The sequence below is a fragment of the Pinus tabuliformis genome, chromosome 2_2 (assembly GCF_031772625.1).
Source record: "Pinus tabuliformis cultivar Carrire ecotype Pingquan chromosome 2_2, CPIR1, whole genome shotgun sequence".
In the NCBI taxonomy this organism is placed as follows: domain Eukaryota; kingdom Viridiplantae; phylum Streptophyta; class Pinopsida; order Pinales; family Pinaceae; genus Pinus; species Pinus tabuliformis.
The window spans coordinates 1,225,093,532-1,225,117,991 of record NC_142300.1 but is presented as its reverse complement, the minus strand read 5'-3'; positions in this window follow the sequence as shown (position 1 = coordinate 1,225,117,991).

Below are 24,460 nucleotides of genomic sequence, written 5' to 3'. Positions count from 1 at the left end.
ATATGGGAGTCAAAGGGGTGTTGAAAAAGTGGACGCAACAGGTTTATGAACCAGATTTTTAATTCTTTTGAGTTCTATGGTAACCAAAGGTTTGTCATATTCTGTGTAAATCAGTGAATTTCACTATTTTAGCAGAATAACCAAAGTTAGAAGCGGATGACTAAAACTCCAAAGGAAAGGTGATTGATTGGGTTTCTTAGTGTTTCCTCCAATCAAAACATTCCTGATACATATGTGGGCCCAGGTCCACGCACGGGGTTTTGTCAAGTACAGTTTGTTCTGTTAAAATAGTTTAACCATGTTCAAAGCATCTACGGAGAAACTTTATCAGTAGTCAAGCAACAAATCTGAAAAGCAAACAATTATCATCATTTTTCTAAATTCTATTACTTCTTGTTATTAAATTTTCTTGAGAACGAGGTGTCTTTTACCCTCTATGTAATATTCTGTAATAACTTTTACTTTAGATAGTTAGGAGAATAGTTAAGTAGTTTGATAGTTTTGGGGATTACCAACTGTCTCATAATGTATAAAAAGAGGAAAATTTACAGAGAAGGGGTTTGAACTTTGGAGAACCTGGAGACTGGGCCACTGTATTCCTGATATAATTGTTGATTAATGAAAGAATCAGAATTTTTCCATACATTATTGGGTATGATTTTGTGACTTCTCTATTATGTGTCATCAAATGTTTTCTTCCTTTAAGTATGGTAATGAAGCTGCAGGTATTTATTTGCTTATGTAAATGAAGTTAAAATCCCTTAAAAGAGTGCTCCTATACTTGAATTTCCCACCTCTATAATTCTTCTAAGTTACAAATAATAGTTTTTGTGTAAGACAACATATTATCTTTAACTTCTCCAAGTGTCATAGATAGTCGATTCTATGTAAAACAACATATTGTCTATGACTTCTTCAAGCTTTCTTCATTCATCCACCTCTGCAATTCTTCTAAGTTACAGATAGTAGTTTCTGTGTAAGACAACATATTATATTTAACTTCTCCAAGTGTCACAGATAGTAGATTCTGTGTAAAACAACATATTGTCTATGACTTCTTCAAGCTTTCTTCATTCATCATTTATATTCAGCAATCAAATGGCATTATGAGATTTTCATGTCACCTAAGTATTGAGGGTTTAAAACCAAGTCTTTCAGGTCCTTCATTTGAGAATACAACATACAATTAAGTGACAATAATTATAAACATTAATGTCTTAAGCACAATTTCTACACAGCCAGGAAATTGGTTTCTTAAGGGACAACATTAATTGGCGTCGTTGCTGGGGAGAGAAGACAAGAACACTTTTCCTTGGGTTTATTAAGTTTGAAGTTGATTCTTGAGGGTGACAAGTTTCAGGAGTTGGTTGTACATTCACACTCGTGATCTTCACTTTGGAGTTTTCTTTTCTGGGATTTTTTTATGAAACCAGCTCAAGAAAAGATAGAAAAGATAGATCAACGCCTTAGAATTCAGCCTCTTTGAGGGGGCAACCTCCTTTACATTACATAAATGAACAATTCTTGGATGATTCAAATGACAAAACCTCCTTTCTATATATAGGAGTCTAAGGAGTCACAATATAATCTAGCCGACCTAACAATAATAATATAAAGCCACAAAAATAACAATAGAGGGATTCTATGGGGCACAGTAATAACAATATGGGGGCAATAGGGGCACAACAATATTAATAAGGGGTATAACTACAATAGTAATGGGGTAATCACTAGTATTATAGGGACCCAACATGCCCCTCTCCTTCAAAAAAGTGTTGTCCTCAACGCTTGAGTAGTTCTGGATACTTTTGCATAAAATTCTCATCCTCCCATGTGGAATCTTCAGCGGATAAGTTCTTCCACTTGATAAGATACTCTGAAATTGATCGATTTCGTAGTTGTCGAGTTCTTATTTCTGTGACTGCTTCCGGTTCCAATATAATTTTTCCTTCCTGGTCAAGTTCTGGCAATATTGTTTGAATTGGGAGCTTGTCACCTATAACCTTCTTTAAACATGAAACATGGAAAACTGGGTGCAATCGAGAAGTTGCAGGAAGCTCCAATTTGTATGCCATAGTACCAATCTTTTGCCACACCTTGTACGGACCATAATACTTTGGTGATAATTTATTATCCTTTTTAGCTTGCTTGAGGGACATTTGCTTATATGGTTGTAGCCATAGGAATACCCAATCACCTACATCAAAACTTCTTTCACTGCGATGTTGATCTGCTTGTTGTTTCATTCTATTATGTGCCAACACGAGGTTCTTTAAGAGTTGGAGGACTTGTTGTTGATGTTCGATGTGATGTTACACTTCCTAAACCTTAGAATTTTCTCTTAAATATGATGTGATGGATGGTGATTGATACCCATAAAGTGCCATAAATGGGGTCATTTTTGTTGCTGTATGGAAGGAAGTGTTATACCACCATTCAGCCAGAGGCAACCATTTGACCCATTCTGTCTGTTTATTAGATACAAAGCAACGAAGATATCCTTCCAAACATTTGTTTACTATCTCAGTTTGCCCATCAGATTGAGGATGATAAGATGAGCTATGAGCTAACTGAGTACCAAGACAAGAAAATAATTCTGTCCAAAAATTTCTAGTGAAAATGGGATCTCTGTCACTTACAATAATCTTTAGGTTTCCATGTAGTTTTTGAATTGTTTCCATAAATGCAGTAGAAACTGTACTGGCTTTAAATGGATGTGATAATGCACAAAAGTGTGCATACTTGGTAAGTCTGTCAACTACCACCATGATGACACTCTTTCCCTCAAACTTGGGTAAAACTGTGATAAAATCCATTGAAACCTCCTCCCAACGTTGGCTTGGAATGCATAAAGGTTGTAATAGACCTGGTGTCTTAATTGTTTCAACTTTATTTTGTTGGCAAACCAAACATTCCACCACAAACTTTTGAATATCTGATTTAAGGCCATCCCAAAAAAATTCCTTCTTAACCCTGTGGTAAGTTTTTAAAAATCCTGAGTGCCCTCCTTAGGGAGAAGTGTGCAATTCCATAAGAATCTTTTGTTTTAGTTGGGAATTCTTACAGAGGTATAAGCGATCTTTGTACCATAACGAATCATTTTTCCAGCTAAATGTATCAGACGTACTAGAATCTTGTTGTAACTTTCAAATAATTGCCCATACTTCTTCATCATTCTTCCATTCCTCCCTTGCTTCGTTTATCCAATCTGGTTGGATAATAGAAATGGCGCACAACAATGCTTCCACATCCTCATCTTTTCTTGAGAGTGCATCTGCCACCACATTTTGCTTCCCTTTTTTGTATATGATTTCAAAGTCATAACCCAACATCTTTGTGACCCACTTTTGTTGCTCTTCAGAGGATAATCTTTGTTCTAAAAAGTATTTAAGGCTATCATGATCCGTTTTTACCTTGAAGTGTCTTCCCATTAGGTAGGGTCGCCATTTCTTAAGTGCATGGAGTATTGCCAACATTTCCTTCTCATAAATAGCTTTGCTTAAAAACTTTCCCTTGATTGGACGACTTTCAAAAGCAATGGGTCTTTCATCTTGCATTAGAACAGCACCAATTCCATTTCCTGAAGCATCACATTCCACAATAAAGGTTTTTGTGAAGTCCGGTGTAGCTAAGACCGGTGCTTGGCACATTGCCTCTTTAAGATGTTCAAAGGCCTTTGTTGCTTCCGAAGTCCATGAAAATGCATCTTTCTTCAATAATGTTGTTAGAGGTGCTGCTATTCTCCCATAATTCTTAACAAAATTGCGATAATACCATGTCAACCCGAGAAATCTTGGTAGATGCTTTATGGATGTGGGGATTTTCCATTCCTTAATGGCTTTAATTTTGCTAGGGTCTACCTTAACTCCTTCATGAGATACAATATGACCCAAATATTCCACCTCCTGGACTCCAAAGAAACATTTGGATCTTTTTGCATATAATTGTTTCTCCTCCAATAGTTGTAGCACCCTGTCAACATGTTCAACATGATCCTTCCAAGACTTGCTGTAGATTAGTATATCATCAAAAAATACTAACACAAATTTTCTAAGGAATGGTTTGAAAATTGAATTCATCAAACCTTGAAATGTTGAAGGTGCATTGGTAAGGCCAAAAGGCATGACCAAAAATTCATAATGACCCTCATGATTTCTAAATGCTGTTTTCGGAATGTCTTCAGTCTTCATTATGATTTGATGATATCCTGAACGAAGATCCAACTTGGTGAAGTAAATTGATCCATGCAATTCATCTAGTAATTCATCAATGACAGGAATGGGGAACTTATCTTTAATAGTGAGCTTGTTGAGCTCCCTATAATCCGGACACATGCGCCATGATCCATCCTTCTTGTGCACCAATACTACTGGAGCAGAGAAAGAACTTTGACTCAGTTGAATTATACCAGCCTCTAGCATTTCTGCAACCATACGTTCAATTTCACTCTTTTGGACATAGGGATATCTGTACGGCCTGATGTTTGGAGGAACACTTCCTAGAATCAGATGAATAGCATGATCATGATCACGCATAGGTGGGAGACCTTTGGGAGTCTCAAATACCTTGGAATGATTGTCCAGGACTTTTTGGAGATCTGGAGAAATAGATGATTCTGATGTGGAAACATCTAGCGAACATAATTGTGCAATTACACCTCTTTGCTCCTTTTTTAGAAGCTTTGTCATTCCATTAGAGCTGATTATCTTTCCTGGTTTCCCTGCAATACCCCTTAATTCAACTTCCTTTCCTTCCATAGAAAATTTGATGAAAAGTTCTTGAAAATTAAAAGCTATTGTACCCAAGGATTGTAGCCATTAGACTCCTAGTACAACATCAGCACCTCCCATTGGAATGGAAAGCATTGGGCTAGTCAATACATATTCTCCCATGGATAGCTTGATATTATGGCACTTTCCAGAGCAATTTATTGTTCCTCCATTTGCAATCATCACTTGACACTCTGGTGCTAGATATAGGAAGCAATTTAATTCTTTTGCTACCTTACAATGAATAAAATTGTGGGTGCTTCCTAAATCAATCAACACTATTACCTTTTTCTTCTTGATTTGTCCTTCTATCTTGATGGTTTGAGGAGTGGTAATTCCCGCCAATGCATTACAAGATATGGTCGGATTTATTTGTTCTTCATCTAGGCTTTGTTCCTGGAGTATATCCTCTTCTTTTGACCTTTCTTGCTCCTTTTCTTCTTCCTCTTCACAATCTATGTAGAATAATTTCTTCTCAGCACACTTATGACCTTTAGTGTATTTGCTATCACAACTGTAACAAAGTCCTTTTTCTCTTTTTTCTTCCAATTTTTGTGGTGTCAACCTTATAGGTTGTGGAAGATTAGGGGCAACAACACTTACGTCTTTATAGTTGTGAGTCGTATGCTTCCTAGTTGCCATAATTTTGTTTTCCATTTTTCTTGCTAACCTGAATGCCTTCTCTAATGAATCAGGTTCCCAAAGGCAAACATCATGTTGGATATTATCCTTTAAAGACCCTATGAACACATCAATCCTATGCTCCTCTGGAATATCTTTTACCCTTATGTTCAATTTTTGGAACTCCTCAATGTGCTCCATTATTGAACCCTTTTGTTTGAGACTTATCAATTGGCTAAAAAAAGTGTTGCTTTTTGTATCCTCATAATGTGCTATCAATTCTTCCGTAAAAATTGCCCAAGTGATAAATTGTTTACGAGAGCAAAGCCATTGATATCATACAAACTGATTTGGTTCCAAATATAAAGTTTCCATACGTACCTTTTGTGTGTTTTGCACATTATTGAGATCGAAGAATTGCTCCATCTGTAATATCCATGTGGTGGGATCCTTGCCATCAAACTTCCTCATATCGATTTTTGGAATATGGTGAGTCTTCGATCCAACATTAGAGTCTATGGAATCATGATTAACATTTATTTTGTTCTCATCATGAGTTTCCTTTAGTACCATTTCACCGTTAGTGACCATTTCTTGTAGCAACTTATTCATATTTATCTTCAATTCTTCCATCTTATCATCCATGCCATCAATTTTAGCTTCTATGCATTTCTTTAAACCATCCATCTTAGCTTCTGCATCTTTCCTTAAACCATCCATCTTAGATTCTGTTGCTTTTTCTGCAAGTGACACTTGTTGCACTTGTTCTTGTAATTTTGATATATCATATAGCATTTCTTCTTCTTCTTCATGAATCATGCTAGAACTTTCAAGTTCCTTACTAGGTGTTTGCATTTTCTTTCCTCGAGGCATCAGTTACCGATAATAATGCTCTATTATGCCCTTTTAATTCCTTCAAAATAAATTTTCAAACCAAGCTTAAGCAAAAATTTAAGAAAATCTACACACCTTTTTTCACTTCGTAGGAGCTCGATATTGCCTCTGATGTATCTCTGTACTTTCCGATCATCTAGTTCTAAATTTGTGACCTACAGTGGCCCATTGTGTCCTCTTTCCAATACCACAAGTCTGACTCAAATTGGATTCTCCAAGGAAGAGTTATGTGAAATCTCCCACAGTGACTTGATTATAGACTAGTTCAGTAGAGCGAACTTGTACGACGTGCCATGAGTCACTGTTTCGACCTTTGGATCTAAAAAATTCATACAAGAAACTACAGTCCGTTTTCTTTTTTAGAGCTGATCAGGACCATATTTTTTCTTATACTTTTGAAGATCCCATGGCAGATTACATGGAGAAATTTATTAGCAGCCTACACATACCATTTTGTGGATATATTCCTAATTTTTGTTGTGAGTTGCCCTTATGCATAGTTTATTTTCCGTTCTGGAAGAATTGTATTTTCAAAATTCACTGGCAGGATGGTTCTAGATCAGGCTCTCAAATGCTAATCTGGTACCATTGGAAGATTGACTTCACCTGATTGAGATCAGTCATGTACATAGGTAGGAACTTGTACATAAATAAGCTTAGGTGTTGAGCATTTGGTTTCCAGTTGCAATTCTTCAGTTTAATTTTAGTTGATAAATAAGGGTGACTATCCCAGTTGGAAACTAGTTTGCAGAGGTTTCATATTTTAAGAATGTCATGTTTTAGTCTTTCAAATTTCAGAGTTTTCAGAATTTCAGACTCCATGCCCAACTAAGGCTACTAATCTACAATTCTCAGCACTTTGCTATCAAATCACAAGCATCCTATCATTGTAGATATCGAAGTGAATTCAGTGTACAAATGCCATAGAATTTGAATTGGTTAAGCAATATATGACTCCATGCCCGAGGTGAAGGACTTATTTGCAGTTCTTAATGCTTTTGTGGAGAAAGCACTATCCCTAGGTGGAGCCAGATGTTGTACCATCTATTGTCCTTTTAATTCTATTTTCAATTTTATTACAAAAAATGAAAAAATCAAACCATTTTCTAAAGGTCATGTAGGTTCAAGAGGCGTGATCAAGCGATAGCTTGATAAGTACATTGAGGTGTGCTGCGAGGAAGCAATGAGCACAAAGATTAATTAAAGCTCAACCCCCGCAGTTGACCGTGGCATTAGCATGGTTGACCACAATGTGTGGCCTAAAATTACTACAGGGTTTCAACCTCATTGAAGCTCTCATACATTCTTTACCCCCGCGAATGTGAGAAACCCACGAGAAGATCTGGGTTGTCCGATCAACAAGCGACAGATCCGTTGGAAATCACATATTTAACTAGAATGGGGTTTATTTCTGAGATCGGACATGATGCTGTATGAAATATAGTTTAATCCACTGAAGTTCGGGCCAATCGCAGCCGCTCATCGAAAGGGACGGGATCCGATGGATATCGAGTCGAAAAGTAATCAGATTTTATCTCTAAAATTGGACCCGATGAATCATTAATTGGCAGTTTTATTTCCTATTAGGTCCATATGGGAGTCAAAGGGGCATTGAAAAAGTGGACACGATAGGTTATGAACTAGAATTTTAATTTTTTTGAGTTCCATGGTAATCGAAGGTTTGTCATATTCCGTGTAAATCAGTGAATTCCATTGTTTTAGCAGAATAACCAAAGTTAGAAGCGGATGACTAAAACTCCAAAGGAAAGGTGATTGGTCGGGTTTCTTAGTGTTTCCGCCAATCAAAACACTCCCGATACATACGTGGACCCAAGTCCACGCACAGGGTTTTGTCAAATACAGTTTGTTGTGTTAAAATAGTTTAACCATTATCAAAGTATCTACAGAGAAACTTTATCAGCAGCCAAGCAACAGATCTGAAAAGAGAACAATCATCATAATTTTTCTAAATTTTGTTACTTCTTGTTATTTTACTTTCTTGAGAATGAGGTGTCTTTTACCCTCTATGTACTATTCTATAATAACTTTTACTTTAGACAGTTAGGAGAATAGTTAAGTAGTTTGACAATTTTGGTGATTACTAACTGTCTCATAATGTATAAAAAGAGGAAAATTTACAAAGAAGGGGTTCAAACTTTGAAGAACCTGGAGACTAGGCCACTATATTCCAGATACAACTGTTGATTAATGAAATAAGCAAAAGTTTTCCATACATTGTTGGGTATGATTTTGTGACTTCTCTGTTATGTGTCATCAAATGTTTTCTTCCTTTAAGTATGGTAATGAAGCTACATGTCTTTATTTGCTTATGTAAATGAAGTTAAAATCCCTTAAAAGAGTGCTGCTATACTTGAAGTTCCCACCTCTGCAATTCTTCTAAGTTATAGATAGTAGTTTCTGTGTAAGACAACATATTATCTTTAACTTCTCCAAGTGTCACAGATAGTAGATTCTGTGTAAAACAACATATTATCTATCAATTCTTCAAGCTTTCTTCATTCATCCACCTCTGCAATTCTTCTAAGTTACAGATAGTAGTTTTTGTGTAAGACAACATATTATCTTTAACTTCTCCAAGTGTCACATATAGTAGATTCTGTGTAAAACAACATATTGTCTATGACTTCTTCAATCTTTCTTCGTTCATCATTTATATTCAGCAATCAAATGGCATTCTGAGATTTTCATGTCACCTAAGAATTAACGGTTTAAAACAAAGTCTATCAGATCCTTCATTTGAGAATACAACATACAATTAAGTGACATTAGTTATAAACATTAATGTCTTAAGAACAATTTCTACACAACCAGGAAATTGGTTTCTTAAGGGACAACACACCGGAGGTTCACCGAGTGTCTAGATACGTCCGCTCACTGAGGCAAGGGGGCCATTGAGAGCATTGGCATGTGACGACATAGAGGTTCATGTACAGTTCATGTATCACGTCATAATAAAGGAGATTTTGAATCATCAAGCTTTGAGAACTCTGAGGAGGAAGCCCCTGCAAATTAAAATTGGTATCAGAGCCAAGACTTTGGTTCTATCAGGTATTTATCCTTAAAAACTTTTTAAAATGGATCCAAGAAGAAAATCTATTTCTTTGAAAGGGCTTCAAAAAGAAGACGACTTTAATATGCCAAATCTTTTTCATTCTGCATCTTCTAGGGAAGTAAACTCAGCAGAATTACAAATATTTGAAAGTCGGCCTTTAGCTCGTTGGGCTTTACCATCTATAAATCTGACCACTATATATTCAGATTTATCTGTCTTTCATCTTAAATCAATCACTAGAGTAATTGTGAAAGAACGTGTGTCTCAAAATCAAGAAAATGTTGAGTCTATCCAGACTACTCCTCTCTTAGGACTGAAGAAGCTTCAAGAAGAAGCTAGAAGACATGGCACTCAATATTTGCATCTTGGTTGCATAAGAGTCGGCATAAATTCCCTCACTCACAGAGGGTTAAATACATATGTGTTTGCCACTATTAGGGATCTCACACATAACAGATATACAAATTCATTTGTAGAAATTTCTCTATAGATCAGCTAGCTTTGATACCATGTAGAAATTCTGCAAATTATCTACAGATATACCTCTAAGACCATGTAGAAAATATGACTGTAGGTTAACTCGATAATGCAATATACCAAAGCAAAATACTATAATCTACTTCTACTATCAATTTGTGAAAGCTTAAAGATTGAGAAAGATCAAGCTGAACACATATAACCAGAAGAAGAAGAATCAATGCACATGAAACACAGAAAATACTCAGGGGAATGCCCTAGCTAAAAACCCCACTATCTGTATTATCATACAAGGTGGAAATACATCAGAATTATACAAAGCCTTAGTTCTCACAGCTAGCCAGCTCTCAATACAATCCTCTTGGATGCTCACAGGCAAACAAAGCTTCTCACAAGCCTTCTCCTCTACCCTCCAAGCTCCCATTTCCTTGTGTAGTTTCTCCCGGGTGATCCTGTTGTTACCAAGTGGAAGATTCTCAGCCAAGTGGAACACTGATCTCTCACATCGTGTCAGAACTACACAATCCTCAAGGAACTGTTCCTTGACTGCATGCATGAGTTTCCTTTATAGGAAAACACATGCAATTGATAGTAAAATGTCCTTGACATTTAGCTCAACTGGGTCTTTCTTAGAATAGACATGCCTGAGTTTCTGATGAGGGAATCTTCAGTTATTTGGAGTACACTGGTTGAGTGCATGCATGCATCAACTGACTGATAACTCACAATTAGTTCCTCAAATAGTTTGGAACTAATTTAACTAGACTTAACTCACTAAACTGAGCTAACTAATTACAACTCAAATATAACTCAATATTATCTCTTTAATTAAGGGATAATCTCCTTAATTTAAGGGATAACTGTTGCATGACTTCAAAAATACTTCTAACTTGAATTTCTACAACTAATTAATCCATAATGAATTAATTAATTAATTCCAAGTAGCTGGTGAGACTAAGTTCGATTTTAATTCACAATTTTAATTCAAGGACAAATTAAAATTGGAATATCTAGATTCTATTTTTATTATTTCTTGTTGCTATTTTCAACATCATTAATCAGAGGTATTGTTGATCCCTTGTCAAACGACCCTGTTTGGTTTGAATGTCATCCAAACTTTTCTGTATCTGTGCTCGATGAATGTATAAAAGATATCCTACAATTACAACTCAAAACAACTGGTTTTGATATGAAGAGAAAAAGAACGAATATTGCAATTCATACTAGAGGGTGTTTTAGACACACCAACACATTGTACCCAGCAATACTACATGCTCCCAGCCAAGAATCCAAATCAAGCACTCTTGTGATTATTTATGCCCATAACTAGAAAATAGAGCATTAGACAATCAGATGGGAAGACATGTGGAACGCCTCCACAAAGAATTAAATATAAAGGTTAAGCACTAATAGTGCAAAACACAAGAAGTAAGCCAATCCATAGTCGTCATTTACGGGAAATCAACCTGTGCAACTGATAAATGTGGGTGAAGTGGATGTGGTCAACATCACTGCCTCACTCAAGCATATTGCCCCTAACCTGAAGTTGTATTGGATAATTTATTATGTACTTTGAAGACTATATTTGGGCACTCTAATTGGAATACGTAGTCCCACTGATATCTATTGTAATAGAGATCCACATTATATTATGATCATTTCTTGATGACATGAGTCCATAGTATATCATGTAGGTGACTATGCTCTATTCCTTTAATATTAAGTATGGGTATTCTCACCTCAGGGCTGTATATAATATGCATATGACTATGAGTTTTCCAAATCCTTATAGGTTTTGTGTCCTTGGATCTATCTATTATTATATAATATGAATATGACTATGAATTTTTCAAATCCTTATAGGTTTCGTGTCCTTGGATCTATCTATCTCCCAATTCACTATGATTATTATAATGTATTTTAGTCATCATTTACTCTTTTCATCTCATACATTACGGGGCATTTTTTATATATTTAAATAACACCCCCTTAGCTCTACTAGAGAAGTCTCAAAATGAATCCTGAAATGTAAGAAAAAATCCATGGAAACCTTACAAAAAAATCATTTTTATCTCTTTAACGCCTCTCTATACACTAGCAAAGAGAATTGTAATTCCCTAACTGGCTTATAAAGGAGTTTTGAATTCCCTAACACCTCAACAATAGAGCGTTGACATGGCTATGGTTTCTAAAGTGCATGGATAAGGGTTGAAAGGGTACAAACTATTCAAAATTTGAAGATAAGGATGAAATGACCAAATCAAAGTTGGTTGAAAATGTGTCTAGATTCATCTAATAACTCTTGTAAACTCATATATATAAATAAGGATCTCCATGAACTAGAAAATGAAAGAAGGAAGTAATTATATGCTGCTAGAATGAGAACCTAATTCTCCTTGAGATAAGCCAACGTCAAATAGTGAAACCTATTTGTGAGCTATGGTGAGAGGAGGACCTAGGGGATATGGCTAATGTAACATCCTCCTCCCACATCTACCCAAGCAATTGGCCAACCGGGGTAAGCATGTGACGAGAAGTTACTATGATATGATTCGACCTCCTAAGTCATGTTAAGGAAGTGAAATCGATGGAAACACGCCATACAAACCTTCAAAATCAGCAATAGGACCCCCAGGAACCATCCCAACCTTTCTACTAACTAGCCCCTGGGTCCCACTGAGTCTTTAAACTATTAAACCTCTAGGTATTCCCATGCTATGGGCATGCAAACATCCAAAGAGCTTTGGATGCTCCCACAAGCCTGCATGCTTGCATCCAGAGACTATTTCTAGTAGATTTGTGCCAAAGTCTGGGGAATTTAAGGCACTTTTCAAGCCTAGAATTCTGGCCACCGCCCAAAACTTGTTGTAATTTCTGGAATCCATTAAACACATGATGATAAGACTAATAAACCAAAAACTAACCGGGACTGAAATTCTATCAAACACTTGGCATGAATGAAATCTACAAGTTTAAATAACCCATCTAAGCATAGGGGTCTCATACTCATCTCAGAATCACTAAGAATCATTGGTGCCTCAACACATTAACTGCAGTTTCATCCATTAGGTCATAGATACATTGTTCATTCATTTATAAGTAAAAATATGATGAGAGCCATAAATAGCTACTGTCATAAAGCATATACATAACCATCATAATAGCAAAAGAAATACAAAGGAAATCATAGTCATATAATCCACATATAAACCAATATAATACTCATAGAAATACAAGGAGAATTAACCTCGTATTGATGATGCAAATTCCAAACCTGGGATGAGACTTCCATGTTCCACCCAACCATAGAATGGCTGAGCCAAATCTCTCTTCAGTCATTCACCCCCTTGCCATATTCCAACCATGGATGTAGGATCTCATAAAAGACATCAATCCAAAACCATCCAGAGCTTCCAAAGTCCATCCACCTCAACCCATCAAACAGTGATTCCACCTCATGGTTAGACATCACAAAACCATCTTTAGATTGGTCTCTATCCAAGCCTTCCAGGGCTCCAAATCGTTTTGTTCCAATCAAGGCTCCAGAGCGTTTTGTTCCAATCAAGGCTCCAAGACTAGTAACTCAACCCACAACCGTGGTCAGGCTCCAGAGAATTTGTCCGACCAAGGCTCCAGAACTAGTAACTCAACCCACCAAGCACTTCAAAGCATTTGTCCAACCAAGGCTCCAAGAACAAGTAACTCAACCCAAGCTAAGGAAACATGAGAACCAACCAAAACAAAACAAGGAAAAAAACCCATGGCTATCCAAGAAATGGCAAGGCTAGACAATCCACTGTCAATCCAGACAATCCTCCATGCTAGTGATAGATCATGACCAATAAACCACATGCATATGCCATGCATGCCAAAACTAGTGAGGAAAACATACATGCAACTCGGTAGCTGCAAGCCAAATCCGTTGTACTTGTTGATCCTGATGTCCTCTTGCACTTTCTTGCTCTTCCTTTCCCTTCTTGCTCCAAAACTCCAAGTATGCCACATTCTCCAAGAGTGCTCCAAGAAAACTCTAAATGTCCTAGAGTATAAGAGAGAGAGAATAATGAGAGGGAACTCCAAAATTGAACTTACCAAGCTTACCCACTAATCCTCTAAAGCCTTTTTATTAATGAGGCCTCTATTTTCTTCATTTTCCATTATTTTCCTTCACTTTCCTCCTCACATGCAACTTGTGACCTTTCACCTTCCTTTTCTCCTATTTTGGACATTATTTTCATAAATAAATGTGCCAAGAATGTCATTTTGCCTTTCCAAAGCCTTAGCCATTGCCTTTGCCAATTTCCTTTAGCCATAATAAATTGAATGAGCACCCACTAGGATGTTTTTCCCACAATTCATCTTGGAATACATGTCCCATCACCATGGATTTATATATTTTTACATGGATTTTTAACTAGGGTTGTTTCGACTAAGGGCTACAAGGAGTTCAACCTTTGTAGGTTCCATTAATCTAATAAAAAATCATACTACCCTCCTCTATGCCTCTCGCCCAACCCACGCGTTACTCATACATTTTGAGCATATATTTTCGGTTTATGTTGATACTAATGCTAATGTGGTTTTCAACTAGAAAGATATAGTGGGTTTGGTATCTATTATGTAGGTTATATGTTTTAGGAGCTAGGAAAAAGGATCTAAAGGGCTTCAACCACCAAGAGCATTGGGAATCCACGTTCAAAGGTAAGTTACATTCATCATCTCTCCTCTTATTGATTTATTCCATGTATGCATGTGTATCAATGTGGTTAAGAAGGTCTACAGTGCATTATTTTCCATAAGTCTTGGGAAGGCCTAAGGGTATAATTACTTTGTGGCTACAGAAGAAAATCCATATAAACAAAGCCAAACCAAAGGAAGTTAGTCTTGAATATCAACTACAAAATTAAAGGTCAATGTTGCGAGTTCATTATTTATGGAGGCAACATAAAAAATTTAGTGTTCACAAAGGTTATTAAATGGTTAGGTCTAAAATGTATACCTCATCTCGATTCAATTAAGGTTATTTTGTTTACAAAGGGAACATTATATTAATGTTTACAAATAGTGTTTGATAAGTTTGCATATTGGAACATATCATGATAATGTGTTGTATGATGTTGTGCTTATGGATACTTGTGCGATGATTTCCATATTATTAGGCAAGCCTTCACAATGTGATAAAAGAATTTTGTTAATCATGGCGTGAATAATACATTTATGTTAGAAAATGATTGAACACATATTATAATATTGCTTATGAAGGAGAAAAAGGGTTGTGGAAGAAGAGTCATGTTGTGTTTAGTCATTATATTTTGAAAGGGAAAAAAAAAGGAAAAATGTTTTTTTTTTTTTTTTTAATGTTATCCAAAAATTCTAAGTCCAAATATGAGGAAAAATGAAATTTTAGTAAAAGTTGAAAGGCTACTAGCTGAGTTTAAGGAGGTTATTCTAGAAGATTTACTCCATAGATTATCACCTACCAAAAGCATTTCCCATCTAGTATAAACACTAGGTTACAATTTTCATGGATGAGAACCTATCAAAGTGTTTCCCATAAGTTACAGTTTTCCTAACAGAGTTCCACACATAATGACCCCTACTAAGAATATAAATCTTAATAGTCAAGTTCATGAATTGTTGGTTATGGCATAATCCATTCCCGGTGCGTCGACATACTACTAGCGTATGAAAATGCCCGAAACTGCTCGTTACACGACGCTCACAGAAAAAGACGAAAAGAGGGCTGCGACTGACATGTCGAAGGTTCTTGACGTAGAAATTTGGTGCAAAATTTTAGTTGTGTTTTAATATTTAAATGATTTAAATTTTATAGAAATTTAAGTTTTAATGAAATTTGATATTCATTTTGTTATTTTAATAAAATATTATAATTTCAAATTTTTGAGATTATTTTTTACATAAGATAAAATTTTTAAATTATTATAATTATAATTTAAAAGTTTAGAGAAGTGTATATATTCTACCATCATCTTCAGATTTAAAATGTGATTTTTTACATTAAATTCTTAATTATTAACTTATATAAATGTACAGGGTATTGATTTTATTATTATTGTTATATAAATGTATAGAGTATTGATTTTATTATTATTGTTATTATTATTATTATAAAGATAAAAAAAATTAAATAATTATATTTTGTGATATAAGTAATAAGAAACAAATATTAAATTTTCAAATAAAGTGTTTGAATTAAGAGACCAGAGAAGCCCCACATGGCATAGAGCGGCATGCCCGCATGGGTTTTATCATGCAAAGAACATGGATTTTGATGGCATTCCATATGGGAACTATTATTTCAAAGCCCTCTCATTGGATCAATAACAAATAACATAAATTGGCCATTAATCACACCATGCATAACATCATACCTATTACAAGAGTGAAGGTTCCAATGGTTTATTCATGAAGTAGGAAATGTAAGAATGCAAGTTGGCTCCATAACTAGTCTTGCTTCTAGGTTTGGTCCTTCTAGTTTGATTTCAGGTTTTGTTTTGTTTTGGTTTGGTTTTTTTTGTAGGCTTAGTAGTTTAAAGTGTTCTATCTTATGGCTCAACTCACTATAGGTTGGGTACAAAAAGTCCAATCCCAATCAGCGAAATTTTTGTGTGTCAATTTGAGGATCCTCTTTGACTTTGGTCTTTTAATGGACATTTGTCATCTTAGTTTTTTCGCCTAAGCATCATTCTCTATATCTTCTCTTTGTCTTCACCACATCATGCCCCACATCGCTCCTATCTTTCATCATTAGTATATGATGTTGAAATCTTGCACTGAACTTCAACTAGAATGTAGCAAATGTTAACTCAAATAGGGGATGACAAATCTACTCTAGAAGCTCCCCCATTGCAATACATACACCTAGGATGATGCCATGAAGGTGGCATCCAATTATCAATATCACTTTCCTATTGTTGTCAAGGAAGAGGTTGTCCAAATTACGAACTTAATCCAACAAAAATAGAGGAAATTTCTTAACAAATAGGTTGACTCAAAAGCCAAGGATAGGGATTCTCTCACTCCATAGATAGCAAAAGTTTCAAGCTTATTGATCCTTATTAAAGAAAGTTATGGAGAAAAGGGGTCTAACAATAATAAGCAATTCTCCATAAATTGGATTTAATAGATAAAATGTTTGAAGTAGTTTGCAAACTATTTTATAACATTAACATGATAATAACAAGCCAAGAGGATATCAAATTTAACCCAATGGTAATAGCAATTCCTACTTATAAGTTTGAATGTATCCCTTCAAACCTCATCTTGATTAATGAAGATACTCCACCAAAAAAGTAGGCGTATCCTCTTAAACTAGTTATTAAAGATATAATTATATAAAACATTGCATTACAATATTACAAGATAGACACTAAACTATTATTTCAATATACCACATTTTCTCAAAAAAAAAAAAAACCATAAAAACACATTTATAATAAATAAAAACCATAATATCTAAACTTTTTTATACCTCTAAGAAACATGTAAATTTTAGTTCAAAAATATTTTTATGAAGCAAAACTTTTAACTTCCATTAATGTTCGAAAGATAGAAGTAAAAATATTTTTTTTAATAAAAGTATATTAATCAAAAGGTAATGTTATATATAAATAATTATTAAATTAAAATTTTAAGAAAAAATATTTTATTTTTTATTTATTTATTTATTTAATGATTAATAATTTCTTACTAAATATCTTTTAGTTATTTTTTAAATTTAATTTGTTATTATTATTTATAATATATACAGATATATAAATTAAAAGTAAAAAATGTTTCGAATTTTAATTTTTTTAATAAAAAAATATTTAATAAATTTAAATATAAATAAATATTAAAAATTAAAAATTATATAATTTTATATATATAATTTAAGGTAAAAACTTTATTGATTTTAATGGTGGATGAAGGATGTTTATAGTGTATATCTATCTATATATATAAAATTTAGGGTAAAAAGTTTATTCATTCTAATGGTGGATGAAGGATGTTTATATTGTTCAATACATCAGGTTTTCAACAACGTAATTGATAATTTTAGATATATCTTAGAGATAGTTTAAGAGGGGTTCAAATGGAGAGATTTTGATTAAAAAAATGCTTTGAAATTAATTTTGTTTCCTTTAGTTTCTAATTTAATTAATAAGGAAGTATAGTTGTTATGTATTGAAACCATCCCTAGTAGATAAGGTTTGTAATAGTGTAAAGTCATAAATGTAAGAAGATTTATTTAAAGTTTCTTTTGGTTAGAAATTATCTTCTCTATAATTTTTATCTCTAGATAATATTATGGAAGAAGTAAAAATAATGTAATGAGATGTCTTAAAAAGTTATATATAATTGAAATTATGTTTAATTATAGGTTTCTTTCATAAAAATGTAAGTGAATAATGTTTCTGTCAATAAAGGTATAAGAATTTGTAATATTTTTTCCCTTTATCAAATTGTTGCAGTTGTAATCTATTATTTCCATATTAAATTTGGATAAAATTTATTACTTTTATTTGCATATTTCAAGTTACTAATAACATCAAAAGTGGTATTAGAGAAATTACTTATTCACATATTTTAGAGCATTTTTTCAATCTAGAGATGTATCTTGACATCTATAAATAATAGAATGATGTTTCATTTAACCAGTAAATTTGCAGTAATGAAAGCATACATGAAATAAAGGCGAGAGTTTTCACTTAGTTGGACACCCTTATAACCAATGGTGGAACCCCTTCATATAATACTACATTAGACAACACTTGATTATGAAATTTCACTTCCACATGCCCTAGGGTATATTAGGAGTCCAATAGGTTAATTAAAATTAACTTTATATCAACCCATCAATTGTCTTGTTACTATAATGGCATAGAGAATGACACTTGATAAGATTACTATATATTACCTAAGTAATCTGGTAGTATGGCTAAGGATATGGTGGAACCTCCTTATTTAGTACCTTAAGAAATTGGGTTGAGTACTACTATTGGATCTTGCACATATATTAGAGAGTTTTATTTCTTGGCACTCTCATGCCTTTAGGATCCTTAAACCTCACTCATTATACTAGCACAATAAATTCCTACATAACCCATGGTATTGAGAGCATGAAAATTTTGTTAGCATAATATTATGCAAGTGGTGTTGATCATTTTGGTAACACTATCTAATAAGACGTTTTAGCAGACTCAGTTGCTCCATTGCCGAGAAACTATCTAAACAAATGTAGAATGCAGTACTAATCATCACTATAGCCACTAGAAACAATGAGTTAACCAAGAAATTATACTTCTTGGAAACTTTGGGTGACAAGTTGCAACACAAAACAAACCACATCAACTCCTTTGTTAAGAAAACTTTGCTTTCATCAATGCAAACCTCACTAGCTAGACTCATTCCTAGACTAGCTCTAGCAACTTGTTAAATTGTAGCAAGAAAATACTTCATTTGACTTGTGCCTTAGTCAAATGGAGAAATTCGAATTTCCACATTAACAAGATGACTTGAGTTGTAATTAGCAAGAGTGACATGGTCAAGTCACTTTGTTAAGTCAATCAATTCGAGTTTTTGGGCAAGAAGTAGAGTTGTGCATGAGTTGATTGCTAAGATCTAGCAATCTAGTGGAGTTATAGTTAGTGAAACTCAGTTATCTGAGCTCTATTCATCAATAAAGTCAGTAGGAGTTTAGTTGAGTAGTTGTAACTATTGCTAACTCATTGATATCTCAGTTAACTAGTCAATTTACTGAAAATATCCCTAGTCATGCATGCAATTCAAATTTCCTAGTGGAGTGGAGGGAAAATACATAATTATATTTATCATTGTCTAATGTAGAGTGTACAGAGTTTGCATGTAGTCAGTGAGGAATTATTTTGGGATTGCTCAAGCAAATAAGATTTCTTCTTATTCTTTAGGAACAAGAATTGCATGAGGAAATAGGAGTAATCATGAAGCCTATTTTGGCTAAGTATTGACCAAAGCAGATGTAACAACCCCTAGTTAATTTTCCATGTAAATAAAATAAGACCAAGGTCATAGGACACATATTCCATGTTGAATGTTGGGAAAAACATAGTGATAGGTATCACTTGTGATTAATTAATGGCTATGGAAATGGGCAAAGGCAAAGTGGCAATAATTGGCATTTTATTTATGAAAATAAAGGAAAATAGGAGAAAATGAGGGTGAAGAGATCCAAATTTGCATGCAATGGAAATTAGAGGAAAAATGAAGAAATTAGAGGCTTCAATGATAAAAAGGCTTTTGAGGATCAGTTCATAGCTTTTGTTGTTTTAGTTTTTGTCAATTTGGTTTTGGAGCTATCATTTCATTCTCTCATTCTCTCATACTCTTGCATACTTAGAGAGATCTTGGAGAATTCTTGGAGCACTCTAGTATTCACTTGGATTTGGAGAAAGAAGACAACGGAAATCAGGAAAGGGCAAGGGAATTGTTGGATCAATAACTACATTTGGATTTCTTTACATGTAATAGGTTGCATGTGTGATTTCCTTGTTGATTTATGGATCCATGATATATGCATGTGATTTTTTTGGTTATGTGTTGTCACTAGCATCGAGATTTTCCTAAATTAACAGTGGTTTCAATCGTGCCTTACCATGGTGTTGTGGGTTTTTCCACTTATTTTTTTTCTAATTAGTGCTAATGTTTCTTATGGCTGTGAGTTAGAACAAACATTCTAGAAGCCCTGGAACAACTTGGGTTGAGTTACAAGTCCTGGAGCCTAGGTTGGGACAAATTTTCTAGAGCCCTTAATTGGTTGAGTTACTAGTCCCTAGAGCTAGGTTGGACAAACGCTTTGGAGCGCTGGAAGGTTGTGTCATTGAGTTGCTAGTTCTTGGAGCCCTAGAAAACTTAGTCAAAGACTGATCTAGTTTGTGATAGTGATGTCCAGACTGTAGAGGTAGAATCATTGTGGTTGAGGGTTAAGGTTGTTTTGCCTTTGGTATCCCTAGTTTTGTTTTGTTTTGGTTTGATCGATGAAATCCCACATTCATGCTTGGAATATGGCGCAAGGGTGATTGGTTTAAGGAGAGGTTTGCTTCAGTCCAATCTATGGTCAAGTGGTACGTGGAAGTCCCTGGTTTGGTTGACATTTTCACATATTAATAAGAGGTATTCTTCTACTATGATTCATGTATACTTGTAGTGATTTTGTTGGTGATATTATGGCTTCTTTGTCATGGTTCTATGTTGTTTATTTTCTCATTACATGATGTATGTTATCTATGGCTCATGTCATGCTTTGTTTAGTTATCTATTGGTTGATAAATATATGGAGTAATAAATGTTGTTGCAGTTATGTGGAGAGGGCATAAATCCTTCTTGGTGATTCTCAAATGAATTTTGGACTCTTATGATCATATATGCATTCATGACCTGTAGTTTACATGTTTTCCATGTCTTTGACTAAATACCTAGTGTGTTCTAGGAAGTCTAGGTCAAATTCTATCCTCAAGTTTGAATGATTAGCATTATCATTATGAGAAATATGATTCTAGAAAGTTACATGATTTTTTGGGTAGTGTTCTAGAGACGAGCCTAGAAAAGTGGCTCAGATCCTGGAATCGCAGGAACGTCGCTGGAGATATGGGGCCATAACCACATGGAGCAAGGATTGTGAGTGTGGTTGGATGCTTACAACCACATGCAGGAAGTGTCAAGGGTGTGGTTATAGTTGTAGGTCACTAAAACAAGGTTCCATCTTAGGGATTGACAACCTGGGGTGTTTCTTCACCTCCTGGGTAATTTGTAGTCCCTGTAGGATGTTAGTTTGTATGTCGCACATCCTTAACTAGAACTAGGAGGTTGGGAAAGGTCATATTGGCACTCGTCTCATGTTTACCCTAGCGAGCTTGTGAATTTGGGTAAATGTGGGAGGAGACAGTTACATGGTGGTATAAGAGTGGGATCTCATGGGATAAACCAAATCAAAACCAACCAAGGAATGAAGAGGCTAAACCACCTCAACCCTCAACCACAGTAATTTCACCTAAACCAGTGCATAAATCACCAAACCAACACTAGCCTAGATGCCTTCGAATTTCTTCACCATATCTACGAGAACTTTCTTGTCTCCACCCACCTATTAAGGGCATCCTGGAGAAAACCATCTCCACCCCCAGCCCTTGGGATATTCCTTAGACCACCTCACCTGGATCCAAAATATTCCAGCAATCCAAAGCTCAACCAAGAATGAATCCCATCACACTATGGTTATCCAGGAAATGGAAAGGCAAGGCTGCAACCACTATTAATCTAGGAAAATCCCATGCTAATGAAAACAAAGTAATCATGTAAACAAAATGCATGCACTATGCATTCAAATCCCAACAAATAAATCACACATGCAACCTATTACCTACAAAATCTCCCTATTGTAGCTTCTCTTCCAATATTCTTCTTGTGCTCCCTTGCTTTCCTTTGCTTGTCCTTTGCTCCTCTTGGAGTTCTATTTCTTCCTTAGAAAAAATAGTGTTGCCAAAATCTTAAACTTATCAAAAGATCTGGTGAGGAAAGTGTTGAATGAACGGTCAGCGGAAATGGGGAGGGAAGTCAGTTACTCTCTAACTATGCTCTCCAACCATAAGCGTCAATCAAACCCTACTAAAGTAGAACCATAGATCTGTAGCTCATTATTCAAGAAAATATAGTTAGCTATAGTAATGGATAGTTGGAGTAGGGTCGATAATATTTCCCTGTTGACATTAAATTTTATGTGGGTAATATAACATGAAATTACAATGTTACATATATGTTGTACCATAGGTTTAATACGGAGGCCAGATATTATAACACCAACATCACCCCAATAATGTTTGAATAATATAGCTTCGGTATGTCATCACAATGTGTATGTTAGTTCTGAATTTATCGTTTAATGTATGTATATATATATTACAAAAACAATATTGGTCTTCTTTGCTAAAAAAAGGGTTAAGTTATTAGGGGATTTTACAGGTGGTATCAGAGCAAGGTTATCAACATTGTGGCCTATTTGGGAAGACAAAGGAATAAAAAATTTATTTATGTTCACAAAGTAAGAAAGAATGATGAGAGGAGTTGGAATGATCCCACTAGTTAGACCATTGGTGTGATTTGGTCTAGTACCATTTATGGAAGCAAACCCAGAAATGTGGGTCCTATTATCACCCCAAGAAACTCTCCTAGGTTGTAGCTCGGAGATGCTTGGGAACATTACAAATTCAACTTATTGTTGCAAATGGATGAATGGAAGATATGATGCTTGTTCAAGCTAGATAACCACTTCTACTTTGCTTGAATCCAGACATTCGTGAACACCCCCAGACTACAAGGATTTAGACCACCAATTACTCACAATTTAAGGATTGGGTGAATATGGAGAATACTGAGCACACCAGCAGATGCACAAGACCATGTGATGGCCGGCTGCAACCAGTAAAGAAGTTTGTAAATCTAATTCCCCAACACACAGACAGGATGACAACTCTCTGGCATTAGGTGAAAAGAAACCTGAATAACTCATTCACTGATACATACAAGACTTTAACATAGAGGTAGGATGACAACTCCTCTAATGCTAAATATCAAGAGCTCAGAAATACAGCATATCAGGCACAACTTAGAATAGAAGGAGAATGGAAAGTGAGAAATTAACAACAAAAGAAGCTTGTATTAGCTGAAAATGAAGATGAGACGTTGCAAGTATCAAAATAGTCACAGTCTCCAAAAGTTGAACCTTACATCAAAACATCAACCATCAACCCTGATTACATCTTGTTTCTAGGTATATATAGAGTTTCATTACAAAGGCACTCAGCCATTCTAAGTATGGAGGGGTCATAATTGACCACCAACCGCTTTAACTGCCTAATGGAGTCTGAGTGCGATTGCTTGCTGTAGTGGATGAATTTGATCTTCTCGGGTGCTCTGTTGTCCTCTCAGGTGGCTGGAGTATTGTATGGGATGAAATCCCATAACTGTTAAATGCATTTATCTGTTTGTGCTCTATCCTTTTCCTTCTCAGCCATATTGTCTGTTAAATGCGGTTGTTGAGGAGGAAATGCACTTGGTACTGAACACTGGTCACCTTCGTCCTTTCGGGAGCATGGAATGGTTAAGGTACTTGGACTGTGCAGCGGGTGGAACAGTCGGATGGAGGAGTGAGACTGGCTGTCAAATTAAGGGGATAGATGGTGCGGATGAGTCCACGGGGATATCGGAGGAGGCGGGAGTAGAATGATCGGGGGCAGTTGGATCTCGGGCGAGCAGATCCAATGGTCGTCGGGCGGCAGAAGTGTACGAAGGTTGGCAGGCGCGGGTGGGTGGTAAGCGGTATTGATCGCACCGGAGTTTGGCATTAGGCGGTAAAAGGGTGCAGTGTGCGATCCCATTCAGCACGCGACGTGTGGCGGCGAGGAGAAAGGAAAACCACCCTCCATCGCGCGTTAACGCGATGTTAATTCGTGGGCACGGGGAGAGCATATGTCGTCTGATTGCGGTGGAGATGATCGGATGGCGGGGAAAAGATCGCATGGATTTTCCATTGGACGTGACGGGGAGCCGTTGAATCGGGCGCGATGATTCATGACGGAGGAGTAATCAGGCG